Here is a 24418-nt window from a genome sequence, read left to right as displayed (position 1 = left end):
ACCCTCTCATGCTCCTCCACCCATACCTGACCATTGGTGTGCCCATTGTTCTGCAGACACAGTGTAGGCATCCAAAGCTGTTTCGTGTTCAAGTGTGAGATGGCTGCATCTAGCACCAGAAGATGGGTTTTCTGAGCTCTTTCCCCTTCTTCTTAGTTTTAACATTTTTTTAAATGAAACTCAACTCAGCAACTCCCAGAGCAGATTTTTAAATCAAATATTGCAACACAATGCAGTTCAAAGGCATACTAATTTGATTATTGCATGCTAAAGAATGGCAATAGGAAAATATAAAACCTTTGTACTATCTGTAATTGCTTCCAAAAAACCCTCTGTAAACATTAAAACCATAGCAATTCATAGCAAACAACCTTCCAGGTCTGAACCCAGGCATCTCAGGCCATTTGATGGCTGTGTGTCAGCAAGCAGAGTGCAAAACATCCATTTGTTCAGAACGAAAGCTGCTGATACAGCACGGTTGACAGCCACCAGAAACGCCTTTCATTTCACATTTGACTTTAATTTTTGGACCTATGTGTTCGGAAGTCTTCTACTCTCGTCGTGCTTTATCAATCCCCTTGTTCAGTTGTGCAACCCCAGAAAGCTCTGCAAGCCACAGTTTGAGAATCTGGGAAGTGTGTGTGTGTGTGTGTGTGTGTGTGTGTGTGTGTGTGTGTGTGTGTGTGTGGACACATGTGCACACAAATATAATACATATAAAGTTGTTATCAACAAATCATTACCGTTCAGGTCTGAAACCAAAGGAACCTATGTTGAAAGCTTGGTTAATGGAGCCATGTTTAGAGGTTCAGAGGTAATGCTTTGGGAAAGTGATTGGATTGAGGGCTATAACTTGGGCTCATAATTCAATGGGCTCCTGAGAAGGGATGGAAATCAGATGTGTTTTGAAGACAATAGGTCCATGGAAGTTTTCCCATGTGGTTACGTCTCCGTTTTGTTGGCTCTCCCCATTCTCTCTGTCCTCTGTCTTTCGCTCTCTCTGCTTTCTATTTCTTCTTTCTTCTGTTTCTCCCCTCTATCAGGCTGTGTGTCTTCACTCCACTTTCTACTTTTCCCCTCTCTCCTTATTCTCATTCTCATTCTCTTTCTCTCCCCCCCTCCTTCCATTCCTCCCTCTGCCCCCTCTCCTCTCCTTCATTATTTTCCCTTCCCACTTCTACCTCCCCATCCTCATTTGTTTCTCTTCCTCTCTCCTGGCTGCCATAAGGTAAGCACCCATTTGTACCACATGCTTCTGCCAACATGATTTTTTTTTTTTAATCTCGGGCCTCATGTCATCATGGAATAGAGCCAGATAAGTCAGGCTCACCTCTTAAACTGGGGAATAAAATAAGCCTTGCCTCCTTTTTGAATTATCACAGCATCGTTTCACAGCCACACAAAACTAAGGAACACAAAAACATTTAAACCGATGACTATATCAATAATCAAAGTAGTATGCCTTTGAATTGTATTGAGTTACAGTGTGTGGTTTAAAATACCATAAACTTGGTCATTAGGAGCGTGTAGACTTTCAGCATGGATTATAAAAACTTATCTTATTGTTTCCCTTTACATTCAATTAATAAAGTAGCTGATTTAAAAGAGTATTCATAGTTATTGTACAGGATGTATAATGTTGAAGGCTAAACAAATCCATTTTGTGTTTCAACCATTATGTTCTTTGAAGGCAGTAGGTCCTTGGATGTGTTTCCTTGATGGTTGCATCTCTGTCTTGCTGGCTTTTCCCTTCTCTCTTTTTGATCTTCCATAAAATCAATGTATTTTGTTTGTGTAAGTGGGGAAGCTGCCAAGGACTTGGGCTTGCTTAGTCAGTATCATACCATCAGTCAAAGCATATTGAAACTATGTGTTTCTTTGAACCTATGTGTTGCATTTGCAAATGGTTGGCTCGAGTAATTAGAAGAAAGCTTTCTATATTACACAAGGTCAACAGTTAGGAAGGTTAGTTTTACATTGCCAAAGTAAATTAGTTTAGGTTTAAAGGTGCCCTTTAATCTATTTCATATTTATTCTATATATATATATAGTCTGTGTGTGTGTGTGTGTGTGTGTGTTACCTGTATGTATATGTACCATCTGCGTGTCTTGTGTCTATGGGGAGTCAGAAGAGGGAGTCAGATCCCTTGAAACTGAAGTTACACACAGTTGTGAGCCACCTTGTAAGAGGGGAGAATTGGACTTGGGTTCTCCTATGCAAAAGGTGCTCTTAACCACTGGGCCATCTTTACAGTCTTCAGCCTCTTAAACTTCTATGAAGTAAATTTTGCAACCAAACTTAGTATTTAACAAATGGTAGATCATTTAAGGATGTATGCTTAAAGCAAATACTACTCTCAGTCAGTTATAACAGCCAAACTTCAGCTGATCTCAGGTTGATAGAAGATTATACTATGTCTCTATAAAGCAAATGTATCCTCAGGAAGACTATGCCCTGAGAAGTTAGTTGCCCAGTTATAATCAAATCAAGATCTCTACATCATTATAAATAGAAATCTGATAGCTCTACTTCAAAGCTACCTTGTGTCTTTTTGGGTCAGCAACAACTAATTAGAAAACATGCGACCCCTGCTAATGCCTGCCACTTTAGCTACTTCCCCCATTCAAATTTAGCTGACCTTCAGACCCGAAGTCTAGAGTGGAAAATTACTAACAGCCAGCCTTCCGGCAGGGTCATCTAATAACCTTTAAAATAGACATGGCATGAAGATAGAGTTGAAGCCATACATAGATTTTATTGAAAAGGGGGTAAAGGTGAGTGATGGAGAGAAAAATGAGGTTTAGATGCTGGCGAAGGTGTCCTCTTCTAAGCAAAGGGAGTAGGAGACTGTATTAGAGTTATAAAAAACTGTCCTCTGTGCTCAACCAGCATTCCTGTCCTTCTAGACTAAAGCCTGATCTTGCAAGGTCATGAAATGAAGGGCTTTGTTTTTGCTCCCCTGTCTCTCTCTCTCTCTCTCTCTCTCTCTCTCTCTCTCTCTCTCTCTCTCTCTCTCTCTCTCTCAGTACTTTTATTATCAAATGAGGGTCCACGCTTCTCACATACACCCCACTACCATTTTTAATACATAAGTGCTTCCTTTCCACGTTGTTGAATGGAGCTCTCTGAACCTCTTTTGATTCTGAGGCCTGCCCTATTCTGAAGCCTGCCCTATTCACTTTGCTGAAGTAAACTCGATTATGTGTGGGTGCTTGTTTTTTAAAACAGAATCTGGTAAATAACTAAGAATGGTTTAAGACAGACAGTGAACCAGGTGGTAAAATTGTTTTGGTATACATGAACAATAATAGAATGGCATAAATATACAGGTACATTATGTCAAGGTGCTCGAGGGGGGACAGAATATAATAAAGGGTAGAATCTGTACAGAGACATCAGCCATAAGAAGACTCAGTACAGAAAAAGTAGTAGTAAGCACAAAGAAGGGGGAAATGGTCATTATTTCAGAATCCTGTAGTCCTTAGAGCCCTCAAGGATGAAACCTGTTTTTCTGCAGAGGGATAGAGCTGATGCTTTTCCCATAAGGGAATCAGAAGCATTCAGAAGACAAGACTGTGATTTACTTATGAAATTTAACCACCAAACCTCATATAGTGAAAGTTAGAAACCGGCTGTCTGTGTGATTGAAAGCTGCTTTGAGGCTTGATCAGTTGAATGTCTTCGTTATTTTTTCTTACTGCCATAAAAAATACCCAACAAAAGTAACTTAGGAAGGAAAGGGATTGGTTCCACTCTCAGAGTAGAGATACAGTTCAGGCTGCCCAGAAAGAGCTTGATGTGGCTGGTCACATTAAGGTCTCAACTAGAAAGCAAAAAGATGAGTGCTTTCAATCCTTTTGATTCACTGCAGGATCAGCTCATGGAATGGTGGCCTCCACATGTAGGATGCATCTTCCGACCTCATTTAACAGAATCGAGAAATGCTAATGTGGGTACCTCTGGAGCTTTGTCTCCTAGATGGTCCTAGATCCTGTCAAGCTAACAGTAGTAACTGGTACAAAGAAAAAGCTACATGGGCATCTGCTAAGTTGAGGATATTTGTAGGAAATGAATCATTGAAGACATGCTATGCTGGTTCTGAATCAGAAATGTATGCTGAGACACCTTCCTTGAAACAGTTGACAGTGCTGCTCATGGCCTTGTTGTACTTCACGTTTGCTCTCCATATCATGCTGTCACCACCATTAGGGACTCTAACCTTCTGGAAGTGCAATCCAAAATAAACTCTCCTGTAAGTTGCCTTGGTCATGGTATTTTACCGTAATAACAGAAAACTAAAATGTATCATATGAGAGACTATATCATATTCAACCTCTCTCTCTCTCTCTCTCTCTCTCTCTCTCTCTCTCTCTCTCCTGCAGTCCTGCAGTCCTGCAGTCTTTATGCCACTATGATTGGAGTGCCAGAATGACAAGTATTGCCATCACAACCCAGCTTAATGTAAGTTTCTGAATCCTAATGTTTATCTCTGAAGAATACACCCTAACTACTCCTAGAGAAATCTTCCAAAAGAAGCCTGCCTTTTTCTGAAAGGAATATTTTACTTTGTAGCAAGGAATTAGATACATCGTGTGTATCCAGGTCTTAAAATTTTATCATAATGTGTCTAAATTATGAAGTTGCAAAGCTGTCTCTGTCAAAATTGCATTGATCACACCTACATGCACACATACACAAAAGGGCCAAGTATCATAAAATTAACAAGAATTTCCAGTTTCAAAATTCTGTGAAGTGAAATTAAATGACATAATCCATTTCTTAAATGTGGCTAATTTTTCAAGAACTAAAAATTAAAAAGGAGCCTGTGCTTTCTGTGGGATTATGCTTAATTTTCCACTGTGGAACATGTGGTATAATTACCAGGTAAGGTGATTAGGTCTATAATAAAAAGATACCCACATTTTACATTTTAAAATCAAGAAACAATCAAGCTGTGGATTTCATGTTACTATTACCTCTAACATAATTGCCAGACAATTTTCAGGCCATAAATAACCCTGCAATTACTTAATGCTTTTTATGGTCTGTAGTCTACACAGCAACAATTACATTATTACAGAATAATTACATGAATTACTTTATTTGTAATTGCCATAAAAAGCATTATTTCACCACTTTGTTCAAAGTACAAAGACAGAGTTGAATACATGCAATGCTGTGTATTATTAGGGAATTAAGCCTCAACCCTTTATCACATACTTGAAGAAGCACATACACCAGTCTCAGTGGGTCATTTGTTAAATGTTCTTTTTTTGTGCTTTGAAACATACTTGGTAAAGCAAGACAAAGAAAACTCCTTAATTCATTTCGTTACAACTTTCTTCTACATGTCAGGGTGTAAGAAGTCTCTATAAGATCATTAAAGGCTGTGAATGCAGTTTTAGAGACACATTAATTATAGACTTTGTTTTTACAGTAAATAGGCTCCAAACAGCTAGATGTAACTATAGTATGTTACTTTCCTTGGGACTCAAGGATATTTGAGTGGACCTACAATTCAAAGTATAATTCTGCCAGAATAATGGGTTTAATTAATTTTAATAAATTTAAAAATAATTGTTTTACTTAAATTAGCTATTCAAGCAATCAAATGAGGATGATCCAGGGGGAAACACTGCCATTCTGTTTGCTTTAGTGGTCACGTTCCTGTTATAACCATAATTTTGCTACAGACCAATTTTATTCAGGAGTTATGGAAATTTCTCTCTGTGAGGGGAAGGCTCCCTACTCCTCTCTCTGGCAAGAGAAAACAGAATATGGTGTCTAGTCTGGATGTTGACACATAGCAGAGGTTCATTCTTAGAAGAAAAAAAGCCTGTCCAGCAATACAAGTTACCATTAAATTATTATCCCTGAAATGAAGAAGAATTTTCATTTTAAGTCACTGTATTAGGCAGAGTACTAGGGAATCCAAACATATCCATCCATATGTGTGTGTCATTTTTGTGTGCAAATTTGTGTATGTGTATGAATACATATATGTATATGTGTACACATATGTAAGTATAGTTATATATGTATATGTGCACACACATACACACACACATATATAAATATACAATTATACATACACACACACACACACAGTTGGAAAAGAGCCAAGTTCAAGAGCTACAGGCTTCAGAATTCTCTTTGGCCCAAAAGATGAGATATTTGTTCTATTCAGATTTTCTGAACATTTGGTAAGGCTTCAATACTGAGTGGATTAATATTTTTCACAATATGCATAGAAAACTGCTTTATTTCAGTGTTTCATAATTCACCCCATTCAAAAATATCCATATGAACCTTTGGGAGATGATCGCCCATATGTTTTGCAGCCATGGTCCAGCTAAGTCGATATATGAAATTACCACCACAGACCTTTTGATTATAAAATATACAAATGAACTCAAGGGAGGTAAATGTTTACAGTGGGTAAAATATAAATGTAAAACATGCTTTCAAATAGTTTTTTGTGTTGCACACCTCCACACATTTGTATATAGACCTCTAACTATAACAGTGTTTTCAACAATTTGGATATGGGAGGATAGTAAGAGTCCCTGTGCAGGCCAGGCAGGGGTGGCACACACCTTTAAACCCAGCACTTGGGAGGCAGAGCCAGATGGATCTCTTTGAGTTCGAGGCCAGCCTGGTCTACAGAGCGAGATCCAGGACAGACACTAAAATAACACAGAGAAACCCTGTCTTAAAAAACCAAAAAGAAAAAGCCCTTCATCTAGGAGTGGAGATAAAATATAATAGCTACCACAAAGTGATTCTGAAGTTAAAAAACAATAACTTAGACACAGGACCTGATAGGACCCAAAATAACAAACTTCAAATAAGCATTAAATTTTCATCATCATCAAAAAAATGTAAGCACCTATTATGTGTCACAAATTTAGAATAAATTTGCTAAGATTCTGGAAAAATAAAGAATATCTAAAGGTCAGGATACTTTTAAGTGACTTTAAGAACCGTATCCAGTATTACATTCAGACTGCCATGCCCTGCCCTCTCCTCTTCAGCATGCTTCTGCCTTTTAGAGTCTGGCTCTACATAGGTTACTGTTTATGATAGTAAAGAATAAAGAGCAAAGGGCTTGGGGCATCTGATTGAAGAGCTCTACACCACCCAGTGAATCACTGCATTGTTTTATGTGTCAAAGTGGCCGAGCCAGCAGGATCCAGGTATGGATGTGATGGTACTGGTCTGCAATCCTAGCCCTTAGCGTATTGTAGCAAAAAAGTTGCAAGTTTGAGACAAGCCTGAACTATGTATGTAGCCAGTTGGGTAGAGAGTGAAACTTCCATTTTGAAAATACAATAAGTCAATGGAATACATAGTTCGGACTTAATTAAAAAGAATTAGAATACAGTTACAGAAAAACAGGCAGCATGGCATCTTCAGTACCCCACACTCAGAAAATCAGGGAGACATGTAGGTGCATGTTAGAATCACAGGTGCAACAGTGAAAACAGACTAAATATTTCTAGGAGGTGGGAAAATAGCAGCAGGAAATCTGCATGGCAAGTAGGGTGAGAGACCTTCACACTAGGTCCTGACAGAGCATGACTTTGGAAATTTGAGGTCTGTTTGATCTTCACTTCTATACCTAATCCTTGTCACCCCAGAGAAGTCTGTTAATTCAATGAAACTCAGTTGAATCCTCTCTATTACCGGGTTGAAAACGAACGACGTGAGTCTTACCGATTTTCTGAAATAAAAGTTATAAACATTCCTCACACAAATAATCACTGAAACAGCTGTGTGGGGTCTGAGTGATGCAGGGAAGAGTAGAGAGAATGAGACAGGGTGGACAAGAAACCTTCGTAATCCATGAAGCTTGATTGCCATACTGGAAAAGCCAAACCACATAAACACACAAAACCTCACCGCTTAACCATTCTTAATCTCAAATGCCAGCGTCTGTCTTTACCTAAGACACTTGCCATCTTGTTAATGGGCCATGGACCCAGACATAATGATTTCTTGGATGGTGTTCTGAATGAAATACACCTTCAGATAATTCTTTTGGGTAGTTACAATAATCATGACCAATTCTAAAATCCCACATCACACTAGAGGCACTGCATTAATTATTAATCATTATCACATCTACCTGGTAGCCCAGGCATGCTTTATTTAAGGCACAGCGAGTACGTGTCTCCCCGGGTTTAAGCATTTGTCCTGTCTTAGATGTTGAAAGGTAGGGCCTCATTCAGTGTATCCACAAACACTATGCCAATTTTAATTCCCCATAACATTCCCTTGTGATTAAATTGAACACATAATTCTCAGAAAGGATTGTAAAGTCATCAGGAATGGGAAGCAGGAAATAAATGCTGCTGTTCCAATGAATACAAAGTATTGATTATTATGGATCTGATTCCAAAGCTTTCAGATGAGCTGTTATTTATATCCACAGATGTTTACTCTTTATAAATCACATCAAAGAGCCTGCAGATAATGTATGCAAATTTCTGTAGCCCCTTGTCTCACAATTCCCTAGGATGCATTCCTGATAGAATTTCAAATATACTTGTTTTTTAAGTATATGATTTAAGAAATTTCTTTCACAATATATATCCGTATAAAGTTACACTTTATCATCTGTGTTTCAAGAATTGCTTGCTTCTTGAAAATGCTTAACAATTGGTTGGAATGGAATATTTTATGCCTTTGTTTTTTTAATGAAGCTGATAATATGAAGCACATAGTGATTAATGCTTTCCTAAAAGGTATGAGAATTTTTCATTATACTTGTCTGCCATTTGATATGCAACTGAATTTACAATATTCTCATTTTAAGAAAATGCTATATTCCTAGTTCACCTCTATTAATTTTTATACTGTAGGAGATGGCCACTTTTCTAAATTCCTATAGTGTCTTCATTCATTTTCATTAGCAAAGATTGTCAGATGAAAAAACACAACTAGTATATTGTGCCTCTGACCCTCATGATGGGGATCTTTCCTTTTGAGTACTTTTCTCAACCTTCCTAATTCTGTGGCCCTTTAATACAGTTCCTCATGTTGTGGTGACCCCAACCATAAATTATTTTCAATGCTGCTTCATAACTGTAATTTTGCTACTGCTAGCAATTTTAACATAAATATTTGTGTTTAAGATGATCCCTGTGCAAGTGTGGCTTGACACTCAAAAGAGTTGTAACCCACAGGTTGAGAACCACTGCTTCAGAGCCTGGCAGATGAACATCTCCACATCATCTCAGTCTCTGGGGATCTCAAGGTCCCAGATCCCCATTCCTAGACTTTTTGAAAGTGTAAGGATTATAGGTTCAAAGACAAAAATTCACTCCGCTATGCTAGCACCAATGAAATCATTTCCATTAAAAAATGTTTCTTTATAATATTAGGGCCCAAGAATTTCTTTTCTTTCCTTGAAAATGTAGCCATGAATTACAGAAAAAGTTTCATGCTTCATTCTGCTTTTGAAACATATTGTTGTGGAAATGTTTATAGACTATTCGGCCCACCATCACGTTAAAATAGAGTCTCCTCTCAAAGCTCTACTCCATGTTCCTCAATGGACTGTGAACTCCATCCAAGCAATATCTGCCCCATACACATTTATTTTTTACCTCCATATGTTTTATGGCATTTCAAAGGGTAACTGTAAAACACATGTTAGCACCGAGGCAATGTGCCACAGAGGAAATGCCATCAACTGTGTGATAAAGAGGGTGTCTTTATATTTGTATGGAATAAATCCAACTTTTGCTGATTTTTTGAGGTAACCAGTAACTATATTTTGCTTTAATTTTCAAATTATTTGAATTGGATGATAAATTATGACAGCTCTGCTTGCTAATAGAGTGTATTGGCATCTTTTATAATAATCATGTTTGATGAGTGCAAACAAAACCTCAAGTACCTTGGTGGCCTCACTGAGCTCAGCCTGTAGCCCTATGGCCTCAGGGCTTGCTCTTTATGAGAAGAAAGTAATGGCCATTTAGTGGGCGAACCAGTTGTTAATAGTTATGAGAGAAATTATTCTAGAATAAGAAATCAGCTATACTGCCTGTTCTGTGACAAAATAGAATTTTAAAGTATTGACTTGTGTAAGTTTGTAACCAAAGTTAATATTTGTTCTCTCTTTATAGTTATAGGTTCTATATTATTTTAAAAATTAAAAGGTATGTTTCATAATCTACACTCAACATTGGCAGTCTGGATGCAGCTGAAACCTCACAGGGCAGGATAAGGTCTTTCAAAACTAGAGTGCTCATAATTCTATAGATGAGATATATCAAGGTCAATAAAGGAAAGGCATGCTGATTCCCTACATTAAATGGAAAATAATTTGTCCAATACATCACATTGACACAGGCCATCACAGGTCGAGATAAGTGTGTCTCCTGAAGAGAATCTGAGGGATAAATATTCTTTATGCTCAAATGACCTTATTTTTGATGGCTTCATCTTATTTGTATGTCAGAACAGTGCTATGGTGTGCCAAGTTTGAAATACTAACTTTTCATGTCATTTGTGTGTGGGGGGGGGCGGGGGGTGTTGCGAGTGTTGGGAATGTGGGTTTGGTACCTGTGCATGAGTTTCTTGGTGCATGCTTCCATTAGTATGCACATGGAAGCCAGAGGAGGATGTAAGCTAACTATCCCTATTACTATCACCTTATTTAAAAAAATATGTATGCAAAGACAAATGTGCTTTATTCACTGTTTATTGATTCTCTGAGAATTTCTTACATGTATACAAACTATGTTGATCCTGTCAGTCCACATTCCTCCCAACTCCTCCAGATCTTTTCCTTCACATGTCACCCCTATCTTCATGTCCTTTTCTTTCTTTTAAACCACTGTATCCAATTAATGTTGTTAAAATGCACATGGGTTTGGAGCCATCTGTGAGCATTGTCTATCTTATATTTTAAAGATATGTTTTATTTATGAAATTGAAATATAATTATTCCATTTGCTCTCTTTCTTCCCCCCACTCTAACACTTACCATTTACCAAATCCCCTTGTTATCTTTTAAATCCATGCCCTCTAATTCTTTAGTTTTTTAAACACACACACACACACACACACACACACACACACACACACACACACACAGGGGGAGGGAGAGGGAGAGGTACATAGTAGAAGAGGGGAAGGAAAGATTGTAAGAGTTGGAGAGACAGGAAGTTTTCTGTGAGATTTTTGTCCTCTAGAGATGTCAGAGAAGGTACACTAAACAAGACCCGAACAATAATAGCATCATTTATTTTATTTTATTTTATTTTATTTTATTTTATTTTATTTTTGGTACAGAGCCTCTTCATAGAACCTAGAATTCACTGTTTCAGCTGTTCTGGCTAGTCACTGACCCCAATCAACCATCTATCCCCACCAACCTGTTCTGGAGCTACAACCATAAGCAGCCATGCCCAGATTTTTAAGTAAGGACTGGAAATTCTGACTAATATCCTCATGCTTCCCTAGAAAGATCTCTTTACTTATCAAGCCTTTCACCCATCCCATTATTCACCATTTTATGAATAGCAATATGTCAAGATCAAAGTTGTACTGAACAGGAACTGTGCCCTTCACTTACGTAGCAATGACTTCATACCTATATCAATGTTCTGATCAGGAAATATGTCCTTCACACATGTAGAAATGACTGCATTCATTTATTGCCTTTTTGAAAATTGCCAATGCTCTACCTTCAAACAAGGGTCATCTTTAGGGCATCTGGACAATTTATATACATTTGTATGACACATTTTATACACATCCTTTGGAATATGGATGTCATTGTCATTTATGGATAAGGAAACTGATTCTGAGGCATCCAATGATTTTATAGGTTTGTTTGCTCAGTGAGACAAAGTCAATTTTCTATTCCAAATTAATAAAAGCCCTATCATGTCTGTTAATTTGCACCCATTGGAGTACACATGACTGTCATGGAAAGGTGGTCTGTACTCCCTCTAGGGGGTTGTACATATAGTAGCTTAAAGTGAGGGTGTTCAGCTGTACACGGCAAGAATCATCTGCTGCAACATCCCCTTGATCTGGAGGAGTAAGACAGACTCTAGTCTATATCAAGGGGGAGTGGGATGGTAAAGGGGATATTTGTAAGTTCTAAAGGATTATAACAATGTGTTGTTATTTCTCATCTCAAAATATGTGGTGAGTTGAATGCTAAATTCATCTATAATTTTATGTTTCAGAAAATGTGGAAGCAGTTGCTGATTGCTTTTGAATAGACAAATAGTTATTATGTAAGATGGAATCTGAAACCCTTCAGTAGAACATAGAGGCCTTTTGCTGGTCAACACATGTAAAAGTAAGAAACATTCTTAGAGCACTTACTCTATGCGAGGTGCTTCTACAAGAACTGTGTGTGCAGCAGTTAACAGATTAAAAACATTAGGTTTAAGATTGATCCTTTATGTTAAAGAAAGTGGAATATATAAATAAGTCAAATAGGAAAAAGATGGGGCCATTGGGATGCACCTGAGGGGTGACTTGATTGTGGCTTGGACTCTCTGATCTTAGGACAAAACCATCACTGCTCTTCAAAAGCTACTTACACTCGTGATTAGGTGGATGGAGATGAAGTCCAGAGTGATATGAAGAGATGGTTCATTGAATAAAGTTCTTGCTATGCAAGCATGAGAGCAGAACCTGAGTTCAGATTCCCAGAACCCACATCATGCTGGTGGTAGTGGTATCACATGTCTAGAATCCAAGTACACCTATAGTGATGGAAGGCAGAGAGAGAAGAATCCTTAGAAACGTTCACATCAGTGAACAAGAGATCCTGTATCTCATAAGGTGGAAAGTGAGGACCAATACCCAAGGTCTTCCTCTGACCTCCTCATATATATGCTCTGGTATGTGCATCCTAAAGACATTAACACATACATATATGCTGTGCATACACATAGAGAGATAAAGACACACATGCTTTTACACACACACACACACACACACACACACACACACACACACACACACAGAGTTTTTAATGTCTGAATTCCTGATAAGATTGCCAGTTGGTGATGTGAGCGGAATAGTGAACCTGTGTAAGTATAATTTAATAATATGACATCAGGTGTGGCCATGCCATCACAATTATACTTCATAAGGTGAGGGCACAAATGAAGAATGAGTCTCCGATAGAAATCACACTGACACTTCAGAACCTAACATGCAAGATCAAAGTCAAGTTACTCTGAGGTCAGGTGAAATTAGGGTCAATGGCAGCTTGGACACTGGATATTTACTTCCCAATTCTACACATTGTGTTCTGAATGTGTACAGACTTAGAAAATGTTACGTAAAATTCAAGATGTAGAAAAGTGCATAACTATAAGCTTGCATTTAATTTTCCATACTGAATCAAGGATAAGGCATTCTACTCAGCTGGTTTTTTCCCCATATTTAAGTCCTTCTCATTAATAAATGCTGTCTCAGGTAAATACATCCTTACAAAAACACCACACCTTATGGAAGTATAGCTGGCAAAATTTTTTGCCCAAACTCTTGCAAAATAGCAGTATTTGGATGTTTAAATATGAACTAAATATGGATATATAAAAAAACAAAGTAAAATACCAAAGCTGCAACTAGGAAAATAAATGAAATAAAACACTAATATTCTCAAGTATTTGTGTTCTTTTATTCATCTTATATCTGCCAGTTCTTATCATGTGAATAAGTTGTAATTAATTCTCAGGTTTGATAGTAATATATTTTAATTCCCTGTTTGGGTTTATGTGTAGATCTTGAAATGGACTAATAACCCTTTTGTATTTAATGACTGGAAGTTTAAAGAGCCTCTAATAATTGGAAGTCAAAAGAGCACGATCTTGCTATTGCTCATCTTTTCCCTCTAAGTACATAGTGAACATGCTAGGCGTTAGGGAGCAAACACATGGGATCATTGCCAAGACTGGCTTCTCCCAAGGCATAGACTGCTTTTTGTTTGTGAGATCAGTTGTCATGGCTACAATGAATTGGAATGGAGCCAAGTTCTTTTTTGTTGTTGTTGTTGTTGGTTTTTTTTTTTTTTTTTTTGGAGCCAAGTTCTTAAACTGTCCCTTTGCTTTTGTCTGTGAATAATGTGCAAATCTTTGCCTGGCTTGTTTTGTTGTTTCTTTGTTCTGGCTTTAGTTACTTTACTTATTGATTTATTGATTGATTCATTAATTCATTGGTGGCAAACCCTTTTCTCCCTTGTCCTTCCTTTCTTCCTTCCTGTTTTCTTTCCTCCCATCTTCCCCTGTGCATTATGTTTTCCTCTACACCCATTGTTGTTTTAGACTTCTTTCTACTGTGAAATAAGGGCCACTGAACAGAACATGCAGTAGACAGCAAGGCAGCTAAGGCAATGTTCCTAAGTGTGATGTCACTGACCCACCATGGGAATCAGTCCATGAACTATTCTTCTGAAGTTGTTCCAATGAGACATATTAAGTCATTATTTCAATCACGGGCCATTTTGGTGTGGCTTTTCTTTTATTTGTTGCTAAAAGAGCATCCTAACTCATGCCTCCTCACTGCCTTCTGGGAAAGACATAGTTCTCAGATTTGACAGAGAAGCTACACTGACTGATAAGAGTTAATGACCAGTCTTGCTCTATATACTTGGAGGAATGCTCTGCTCAATAGCAGGGAAGATGAAGTGGCTTCCCTTTAAACCAAAACCTGTCATCAAAGTTATTATTACTGATCATGACTTTTTTTTCCCATATCCTTCATCTTTCTCAACCGTAAGTGGTGAAAATCTTTCCCAAAAAGAAGGCAATCGTGGTCAAATGGACTGCCACACCAAGGATGGAGCTGTCTGTCGATTCGTATAGAGCTACTGCAAAGCGCTGCTGCTCCCTGGTTGGTTAAGGACAAATGAGCTGCCATTAGTTGCATGACAATGGGTTTGATACATATTTGAATCGAGATTCCCCTGAGGGAAAAAAAATGATTTAAGTCAAATGTTTAGATTAAGCCAAAATACATCCAAAATATCTTCTTCACAGGAGGATATTTTGACATCACAGTGAGTTACTCTCATGATGTGGTGATATTTTATTTGTATTAAAATGTTATTTGTATGTTAATAAATAAAGTTGCCCGGGGTCAGAGCTATTAGCAAGCCATAGGAAAGCAGGGCAGTGGTGGTGTACGCTTGTAATCCCAGCACTTGGTAGGCAGAGCTGGGTAAGTCTCTGTGTGTTCAGGAATACAGCCATTATTGGATACACATGCCTTTAATCTCAATACCATTCATGGAAAACCTGGAGGTCTATACAGACAGGCCGTGACGAGGTGGTCATGTGGTTGGATTTACAACCAATGAGAAGGCAGAACAGAAATTCTATATAAGGACTTTAACACAGAAACTAGCTCTGGTTCGGACAGGTAGGACCACTGCAGGAGGAAGGGTAAGGTTTTAGCTCTTAGCTCTGACTTCTTGGCTTTCTTCTTTGCATTGGTTCTGTATTACTTATTTAATAAGAAGGTTGGTTACATCTACAATGATGACCATCAATTTATTTTTATCCAACAGGGGTTATTTTCTAATTTATATTGAAAATTTCCCTTTATGCCTATCCCAAAGGGCTGCATCATTTGACATTTATATTATAGTTTCTTCTGATGAACTATCACAGTTCCATGTATTTTAGATACATTCCCAATATTGTTATATTCATTCAGTTTGTACTTTACTAAGTTATCCAGAATATTGAACACATGTTTTCCTGTCTGTCTTTGTAAAGATGTCATGGCTATAAGGATTTGAAAAAAAATCATTGTTTTCTGTTCTTATAAACAATAATACGTTTAGTTTGTGATGGAATGTTTATCCTCACAGATCTTTTTTTAATGTACATTGGCCTTTATTATTTCTTCTCTCTAATATTACCCATCCCCTGTCACTTGCTATTAGTTTTGATTGACTGTTTATTTCTTCTCAAGTGTATTAATACGTTTCCTAACTATTTCTCAATTTTATGGAATAAAATAAATGAAGTGACTGATTATAACAGAAATGACATAAAGTAACAGAAATTGGGGGTGGGGATATTTACAAAGCAAATAGAGCATATGATAGGCTCTTTGTGGAGCTGCCAGGCAAAAGCTTCTTGATGCTATTCTTAGACAGGAGTATGATTACTATGCCAGTTTCTGCAACTTTCTCTTTAGGAGACAATAAGAGTTTTTGCTTCCTGGCTCAGCAAATATTCTTGAAACAGACCAACAATAATACTACTCAGGATACATTTGTTTTTACTCTTGCTGAAAACAATTGCATTTTTTAAGAGTCCCGTGTAGCAGTAGTGGCAGTGGTAAACAGGTAAGCATTGCCTAATTGGGCTCTTGAAATTTTTCCTCTGGCAAAAGTTGGTAAGAGATGTAAAACAATTTCAATCTGCCTTCCCCAGTCCTTGGCAACCACTGTTCTACTCTTTGCTTCTGTGAAACTGGATGTTTAGATGCTTTACATGTAGCTGTGTGTTGTGTATCTTGTGGGTGGTCTATTTCATTTATCATGATAGTGTCAACACAAATATTTGTATATATAATATATAATAATAAACATCTTAGTATAATACAGGTATTTTAATGTTATATAAATCATTCTATGAGAATTATATGTGTCTCCATTTAGGCATCTAATCTTTGATTTATTTCAGAAATTTATAGCATATAAGATAAAGGTCTGTTGCTCCTTCATAAGTATCATTCTTAATTTTTTAATACAATTGTTAATAAAATTGTATAAAATCTCCTTTTAGGATAGTGTCTTGTTAACAGACATGAGAATTTTGAGTGCTAAAATCTGTATATTGCGAATTGTCAGGGTTCCTTTACTCTTTGTAGGAGATTTGTATGAAATGTTGGCCTTTTCCACATATACAATCATTTCATCTATTAAACAGGAAGAAATGTTTACGTCCTTTTCAACTTATAAAGTTTTTTGGTTATTTTTCTCCTGCAATTGCTTTAGCCAAGGCTCCAAGCAGTGCTTTGTAAAGTAGTAACAATGGACCTAAACAGGTTTCCAGGTTTCTCTTTCAGAACTTCAAAAATCTATTCCTCTCACATGTGTCTCCTTTGCTCTCAGCAGTCCCTAGGTATTCAGAAAGCTCTGTTTCTCATCAGTGTTGAGGTAGAACACAAAGAATCCCGTGAGAGTGGCCCCTCAGAAATGTATGTGATTGGATGTTCTCTTAGGCACTTTCAGTTGCTGTGATACAACACCATGACCAAAGCAACTTTAGAGTTCACAATTCCACAGGGTTAGAGTTCATGACCAACCTATTGGGGAGCATGGCAGCAGGCAGGCTGGCAAGGCTTGACGCAGTAGCTGAGAGCTCACATCTCAATCCAAAAGCAGGAGGCAGAGGGAGCTGCCTGGAAATTATGAGGGCTTTTGAAACCTCCAAGTCTTCCCTCCATGACACACCTCCCTCAACAAGGCCACACCTCCTAACCCTCCCCAAATAGTTCCACTAATGGGGACCAAGTATCCCAATACATGAGCATATTTGGGGAAGGCAATTTCATCCAAACCACCCCAGATACACTGTCCGTTCTTTTTCTTCCAAAGATAAGGTAAGCTTGGGCATTCTCTTCTGGTAGCTTTTAACCAGGCTGGTTTAGGTCATCACAGATGAGTACAATGGTTCTATTTCCAGCTATGGTGAGACTGTTGTGCGCTTTCAATTTTCTGAGACACTGCAGCTTCAGCAGGTCTTATACAGGCTCTTTATAGTTTACACATTATTTATTCAATGTCTTTTTAGGGAAATAAATTCCAAAGCTTCCTACTCCTCCATTCTCTGGAAGCATTCAGGCCTTAAGAAACATTGTTCCAAAAAGCCAGCTAATGCACTAAGGACAGGTCCAGGTCTCACTGCCTGGGGGCCCCCTAAACAGTTCAAGCTAAACAACCTAGTGCCTATACTGAGACACTTTGCTCAGCCTTGGTGCAGGGAGGAGGGGATTGGACCTGCCTCGACTGCATGTCCCAGGCTCTGCTGACTTCCCAGGGGAGACCTTGCCCTGGAGGAGGTGGGAATGCCAGTTGGTTTGGGGGCGGGGCAGGCTGGGGGTGGGAGGAGGGAGGACAGGGGAATTAGTGGTTGCTAAGTAAAATGAATAGAAAATCTCTTAATAAAAAGAAAAGGAAAAAAAGAAACAGTGTTATCATTAGGACCCAGTGTTCATGAGAATATCATTAAATCATGTTTCTTTGGAGGCTTAAGGAGTCAGACAGACAGTTCTGATTGTTGTTGCTGTGGTTGTTACTTAAATTCTCAGAATCTCTCTCAGAATTCACAGTGGAATGGAGTAGAATGGAGCACAACTTGAGAATTTCAGACAATGTAGGATTTTTAATCCTTTACTCCTAAACTGACTTGCACAGATGGGTTATCGAAGTTCCCACAAAAGTTAGAGGCAGCACTAAAATTAATTTTTCAAATCAGGAAACAGTACTACTACTTAGGGAAGCCAAACATATTTTAAAATTTACCCTTTATTACTTTTGTTACGTTCTTGGGTCTATGTAACAATTCTATTCATAAGCTACTCTAAAATTTAAAAAGACAAATGCATAGAGAATCCATTAAAATATAGTAAATATGTAAGAATAAAAAGCAAAATGATGTTTTGCTGTATATGAACTATCAATATCCTAGGTTGGGTTTAATGTCATTTTACTCCTGTGTTTCTTTACAAGAACATACCTTTAACATGATGTAATAATATGTGCTTATTACACTCCATTGTTTTTCGCATAAGTGCCGGAGTTCTCTGGAGCTGTGTTAATAATTAGCAGATATTGAATTTTATGATGCTTTCAATTGACTGCCTAAAATAGTTTTTAATTTAAAACCTAATTATCTCTGCTCAGAGATGCCGGAAAATACCAGAACAAATTTTACTAAATGTTGACTACTCCGTATTTCACTCATAGTCATGTAGATTTTTCATAAATAATTTAGGCTAAATTGGTGCATAGGTAAAGAATTTCTGTGCGGGATCTATTTTTTTTCTGAGAAATACCTTATGAAGTCCTTGCATCCATACATTATTCTTCCATATTGAAATGCAGCAAAACGGTGGGCCTTATTAATTTCATCTCTTTATTATTCAGAATATATATCCAATTAAAAGTGGAAGCTCATCCTATGGTGTCCTATTCAAGCTACAATATTCTAAATCTTGGATATGCAAGCTCAAGGTAATTAAATTTCAATCTGTGATTGGGTGTTCATCTCTCCATTTTCTCTTCTCATCCTTTGGTTTGGTAATGAAAAAAATTTAGAGATCTCAGTTTTGTAATCATTGTTCTCAGTGTTCCAATTTGCTAAATGATCCTAAGTTAATTTGTGTGTGTATTTCTACTTATAAAGTCCTTAAGTCTCCTAACAGATACGGGAGAAAACGGAAAGAGAATTTACATGACTTCCTTACAGGCTAGCCATTAGAGATCATTTTAGATGAATTTAAAAATGATTTTTCCCAAGTATATATTTTCCAAAAATTCAATTGAATTTGAAAACTGCTTTCTCCAGCGCTGAAATTATCTTTTGTAATTGTTATGTGTGCTCATGAAGGGCATCTTGACATTGTCACTGTGACACTTTACAGTTCAGATACCTCTAACTTTTGTAAATGTATATATGGGAGACAGAAAGACAGCTTTTGACCACTGGATCATGTACATATGTATACATATATTTATTTTCCATGTGCATATGTGTAGTATATGTATGCATGTGCATGTTAACTTATGTACAAGCACACACAGTTGATGTCAGCTGTTGGGAACCTTTGCTGAACCCAAAGGTCATGGTTTCTTGGCTGGACTGGCTAGCCAAATACTTGAGGGATCCTCTTTCTCTAATGCTACATATACTGGTTCTTATATGGGTTTTAAAGATGCAAACTCTGCTCCTCACTGTGTGCAGCAAGCTCTGTGTTCTCTGAGTCATCTCCCCAGCCCTGCATCATACAATTTAATTCACAACATACAGTTTAATTCACATTACTTGGACAAACCTATGAACTTTATGTGCATCCTAACCAAATCATAGTGAATGAAATGGGATGGTTAGCTTACTAAGAATATTGCTTTGTTGGGAAATGCTGATACAAGTTTTCAGAAAATTACACATAAAATCTGGCTCCAGTTAAAGTATCGGCCAGCAGAAACATTTGCTTTAACAAAATCAACCTAGGCTATTTGGTTAGTTGAGTTTTAAAGAATGGAAATGTGAAAGGTGTATTCTGATGTAAAACAGGCGGTAATGTGAAGAATTACCCAACATCCTTCAGAACTACGGGAGCACAGAGAAAAGGGGCCAAGGGTTATTAGAACTTCAGGTCTTAACAGAGAGAGCAACACAAGAGAAGGAAAGGATATGGCGGCTAGAAGGGATGGCCACCTAGAAAAATCCATCAGGCTTGAGAAAGGGGGTGTGTATTGATTAGGGTTTTGTTGGTTTGTTTTGTTCACTTTAAACAAGCTAGAGTCATGTCAGTAGAAAGGAATTCAATGAGAAATCACTTCCCTTAAATTGACTTGAGAATATCTACAGAGCATTTTCTTGAGTAATGTGACAGGACCTAGTCCACTGTAGTGGGGGGCAGGGGACTTCTGGGCTGATGGTCCTGGATTGTTTAAAAAACAGACTGAGATGTACAAAGCAAGGACAGAACTATTTGGCTTTGTATCTATGGTTTTGGTCATTGTTATATGCTGTGAAGAAAAGACACCATGACCCAGGCAACACTTAACAAAAAAATAAAAGCATTTAATTGAAGGCAGACACAGCCTGAAGCTGAGAGTTTTAGATCCTGATCCATAGGCAGCAGACAGAGGAAGACAATGGAACTGGTGTGGGCTTTTCCCTTTTTTCTTTTGAGTCAGGCATCTCTATATATCCCTAGCTGTCCTGGAACTCACTATGTACACCAGGCTAGTCTCAAACTCAAATAGATTTGTCTGCCTCTGCCTCCTGAGGGCTGGGATTAAAGGCATGCATCACCGTGCCTAGCTACCCAATGCCAAGCCACACTTTCCAATCCTTCTAATCCTTTCAAACAATTCTGCTCTCTGGTGACTACACATTCACAGATATGAGCCTATGGGGGCCATTCTTATTAAACCAACAGAGATTCTTTATCTCATTGTCATGTGTATTTCATCCCACCTATAGTCTCTCACATTTTCCACTGTGCTGCACAGCTGCCCACCTGATTGAATTTGTACATCTCACAGATTGCTGAAGATCTCTGACTCAACTGAATGACAGAACAGCAAGCATGTGGTAAGGGGATCCAGTTCTCTACGAGGAGACAAAGGTTAGTAGAAGATATTTTCCCTAGCTGTCAATGTCATGGCGTATTCATTCATGGTATGGATTAAAATGAGGAAACAGTTACTTTCACCTAGAAAACCTACTGAAGAGATGATCCTGACCAGTTTGTCCCTGTATTAAATGCGAAATCTGTCCATGTGTGTTTATCCCTGGCATTGCCAGGAATATCACGAAGGGAGCTACAAAAGCCAGCAAGAGTTCTCACTGATATGCACTGGTTTAGTCTCATTCTGCTGCGAACAAAATTTTATGAGAAAAAATGTCCAGGACAAATTCTAAATTGAATAGGGGCTCCAGGTACAGAATCATAAGCTTGGGGTGATCTGGGCAATATTAAATAGATGCCCATTTTACTCAAAGAAGTTTGTCTCAAGGAGAGAGGGGATTTCACACGTTTTAGGATTATAGAGATTCTAAGAAACAGCTCCTGGTCCAAAATGCATGGGTATCTGTCAGTCATTCATGTCATCATTTGTCTATTCCCACCTATGGCCACTGAGTAAAGTGCCTTAGTGTCCCCTGGAAAAGTACTTGTAAGGGAAGTCTTTATATATGAAAATATGAGGAATGGAAAACAGACTTTCCTCTTCCTATGCTGAGAACACTCGTTATTCTGTCTACACAGAAAGAAAAATTACAACGGTAGAGTATTTTCATTATGCACACGTACTAAATCCCTTCAAGCTGGCAATCAAGATTAACCACTGTAAACCTAAAAGTGCAACTGAGATCAGAATTCCTGAGAATACTTTGTCATTTGATACAACATGGCTTTACCAAGTTCAGCTTTGAGCAACTCACAATACTTAAAATGTATAGCACATTACAATATGCATATAATTAACATGGCAATAGATACCAGACAGGAAGATCTAAGAGATAAATATTTTTGTAGGTGATCACCAGGAAAAAACATTATTTTCTTTTCTCTGACCTCAGTGTTTCCCCAGAGATAGTGATCAGGGAAGTAGCTAGATCAAATAAGGCTGCTTCCAAGTCCAGCATCCTGAAGCCCAAGAAAGTGTGCAAAATAAATATGAAACTATAGCAGTTGGCTTTTAGTTAGAATGATATAAGCAGAGTAATTTCTATGAGAATTTGCTTCACTTCTAAACATACATGAGACTATATTCCTATTCACTGTGTCAGCAGTGATTGGGAGGGAGACAGCTCCACAGTCATGACCTTTAATCTTTGTAACCTCCATTCTGATATAATCAGATCCTTGGCTGCTAGGCAGAAAAGAATCCTAAGAGACAGTCAGTGTGAAACAGAGTTAGGGTTTATTGGAAACACATTTGTAACATGGGCTTAAGTGAAGGAGTCAAGATAAGCCAAACCTGAATTCTGGGTGTGGAGTTATCTGAGAGAGAGAGAGAGAAAGAAATAGAGAGTCACATGTCCTTATGTTTATACCAATCTTAGGTTTTAGGTGGGCTTTTGAGGTTGAGAAATCTAAATGTGATCACACAAGAATTCCTCAAGGACTTCCGACAGGACTACAACTGACTAGGTAAGACTCTCTAATGTAAAAATGTAGGATATCATTAGTGTAAACAAAACTAGTAGTCTTATTTGAGAATCCCAGACAGTGTCAGGGGAAAAGGACAAAGAATGAGGTCCTTCCCAAGGTCATATATGTTCAGACCTTAAGTCTAGTTCATTGTTGTTGTAACCCAAAATACTGTCATATGAAAGAAGGACGCTCTCTCTGTTGGCAAACTTCACATCTCAGAAAAGCTTCACTCAGAATCCCCATACCCCCATGGTTTTCTTTTGTGTATCTTTTAGGCTATTGTTTCCTTAAAACATAGTTCTGATAAATTGCTAAAATATCTAGAGTTGAATTGTGGAAAAAAAGTTTTTTTTATGTCTAATGGCTTTTCTACCAGCCTGTTTCTCTGGGTAACTGTCCAGTTGCTGAAATAATACATAATGAAAATCAGTTATCCTGTTCTGGAAAGATGGCGGGAAGCTCAGGGAATGCTGAAACTCATGCTGGGTTTGAACACTAACGTACTCCTACATACCAAAGATTTCGAGAAGAGACTTTCGTCCAAAAGGAGACCCAAGTTGAAGCACTCTGACTCATATATGCATATATCTAACTAGGACTGACTGACCCTTGAGTGTCGTGTGTGGAGTGGGCAGAAGAGCTTAGAACACTGTAGGGTCCAGTACTTTAGGAGCTAGGAGCTATGTGTTATAAGCTAAGGTAGCCCCCTCCCTCCTTCCTTCTCTTCCTTTTCTCTCTCTTTTCTTCCTTACTTTTTTCCCTTTCTTTCTTGTTTTTAATTTAATCTTAAAAAAAAAGAAGAGGGAACCATCTTTTTGTTAGAAATTACATTCACATTCTTATTTTGAGGAGCAAATGTATGTCATTCAGTCACCTGCAGGCACAAAGCTCATGAACAGTGTTGGGGAGAAACACAATAATAATAACCATAAATAGAAGTCTGAGTGCCGATAAGCCTCCCCAGGAAGCCACAGGCACAGAGCACATTGGCATTCAAATTGTGGGTAATAGGAAGAACACAGGTTATGACCCCCATTACATTCATCTCTTAAGGAGTTCTGTATGTCACTGTTGAATGCAGAAGTCCATTCCTTAAAATACAGAGGTACTAACATTTTCTAGTTCTAAAAGCCTTGGAGATGGAAAAGAGGGAGGCGATTCTTTGCCTTTTTGTCACACTCTAATTGTTAACGCCCCTGGAGAAGTCAACTTCAAATGTCACAGTGCTTTTAACATGAAAACTCCAAAAGGGATATTATTGAGTTTTTTTTTTCCATTTCTTTTTCTATACCCCAAAGGGAAGTAATTTACTCTCTTCAGAACAGGTGAGAGAAAGTAGACACACTTGCATATAATTTATCCAATTTACTGGGGGACCATTTGAGCATAGAATATCATAAAGGATGGAGAGTGGTAGGACACCTAGTAAGTAGGTGCAGTGAGTGGACAGTATATTTGGAAGTCAGTCAGGTAATTAGACCTAGTCTGGACAGTCCTCCGTGAAGTCACAATGAGCCATTGTGA

Source organism: Peromyscus californicus, unplaced genomic scaffold (assembly GCF_007827085.1).
Source record: "Peromyscus californicus insignis strain IS unplaced genomic scaffold, ASM782708v3 Scaffold_1__1_contigs__length_55948999, whole genome shotgun sequence".
Taxonomy (NCBI): Eukaryota; Metazoa; Chordata; class Mammalia; order Rodentia; family Cricetidae; genus Peromyscus; species Peromyscus californicus.
The sequence above is the reverse complement of the archived record's forward strand: the minus strand, read 5'-3'. Positions refer to the sequence as shown.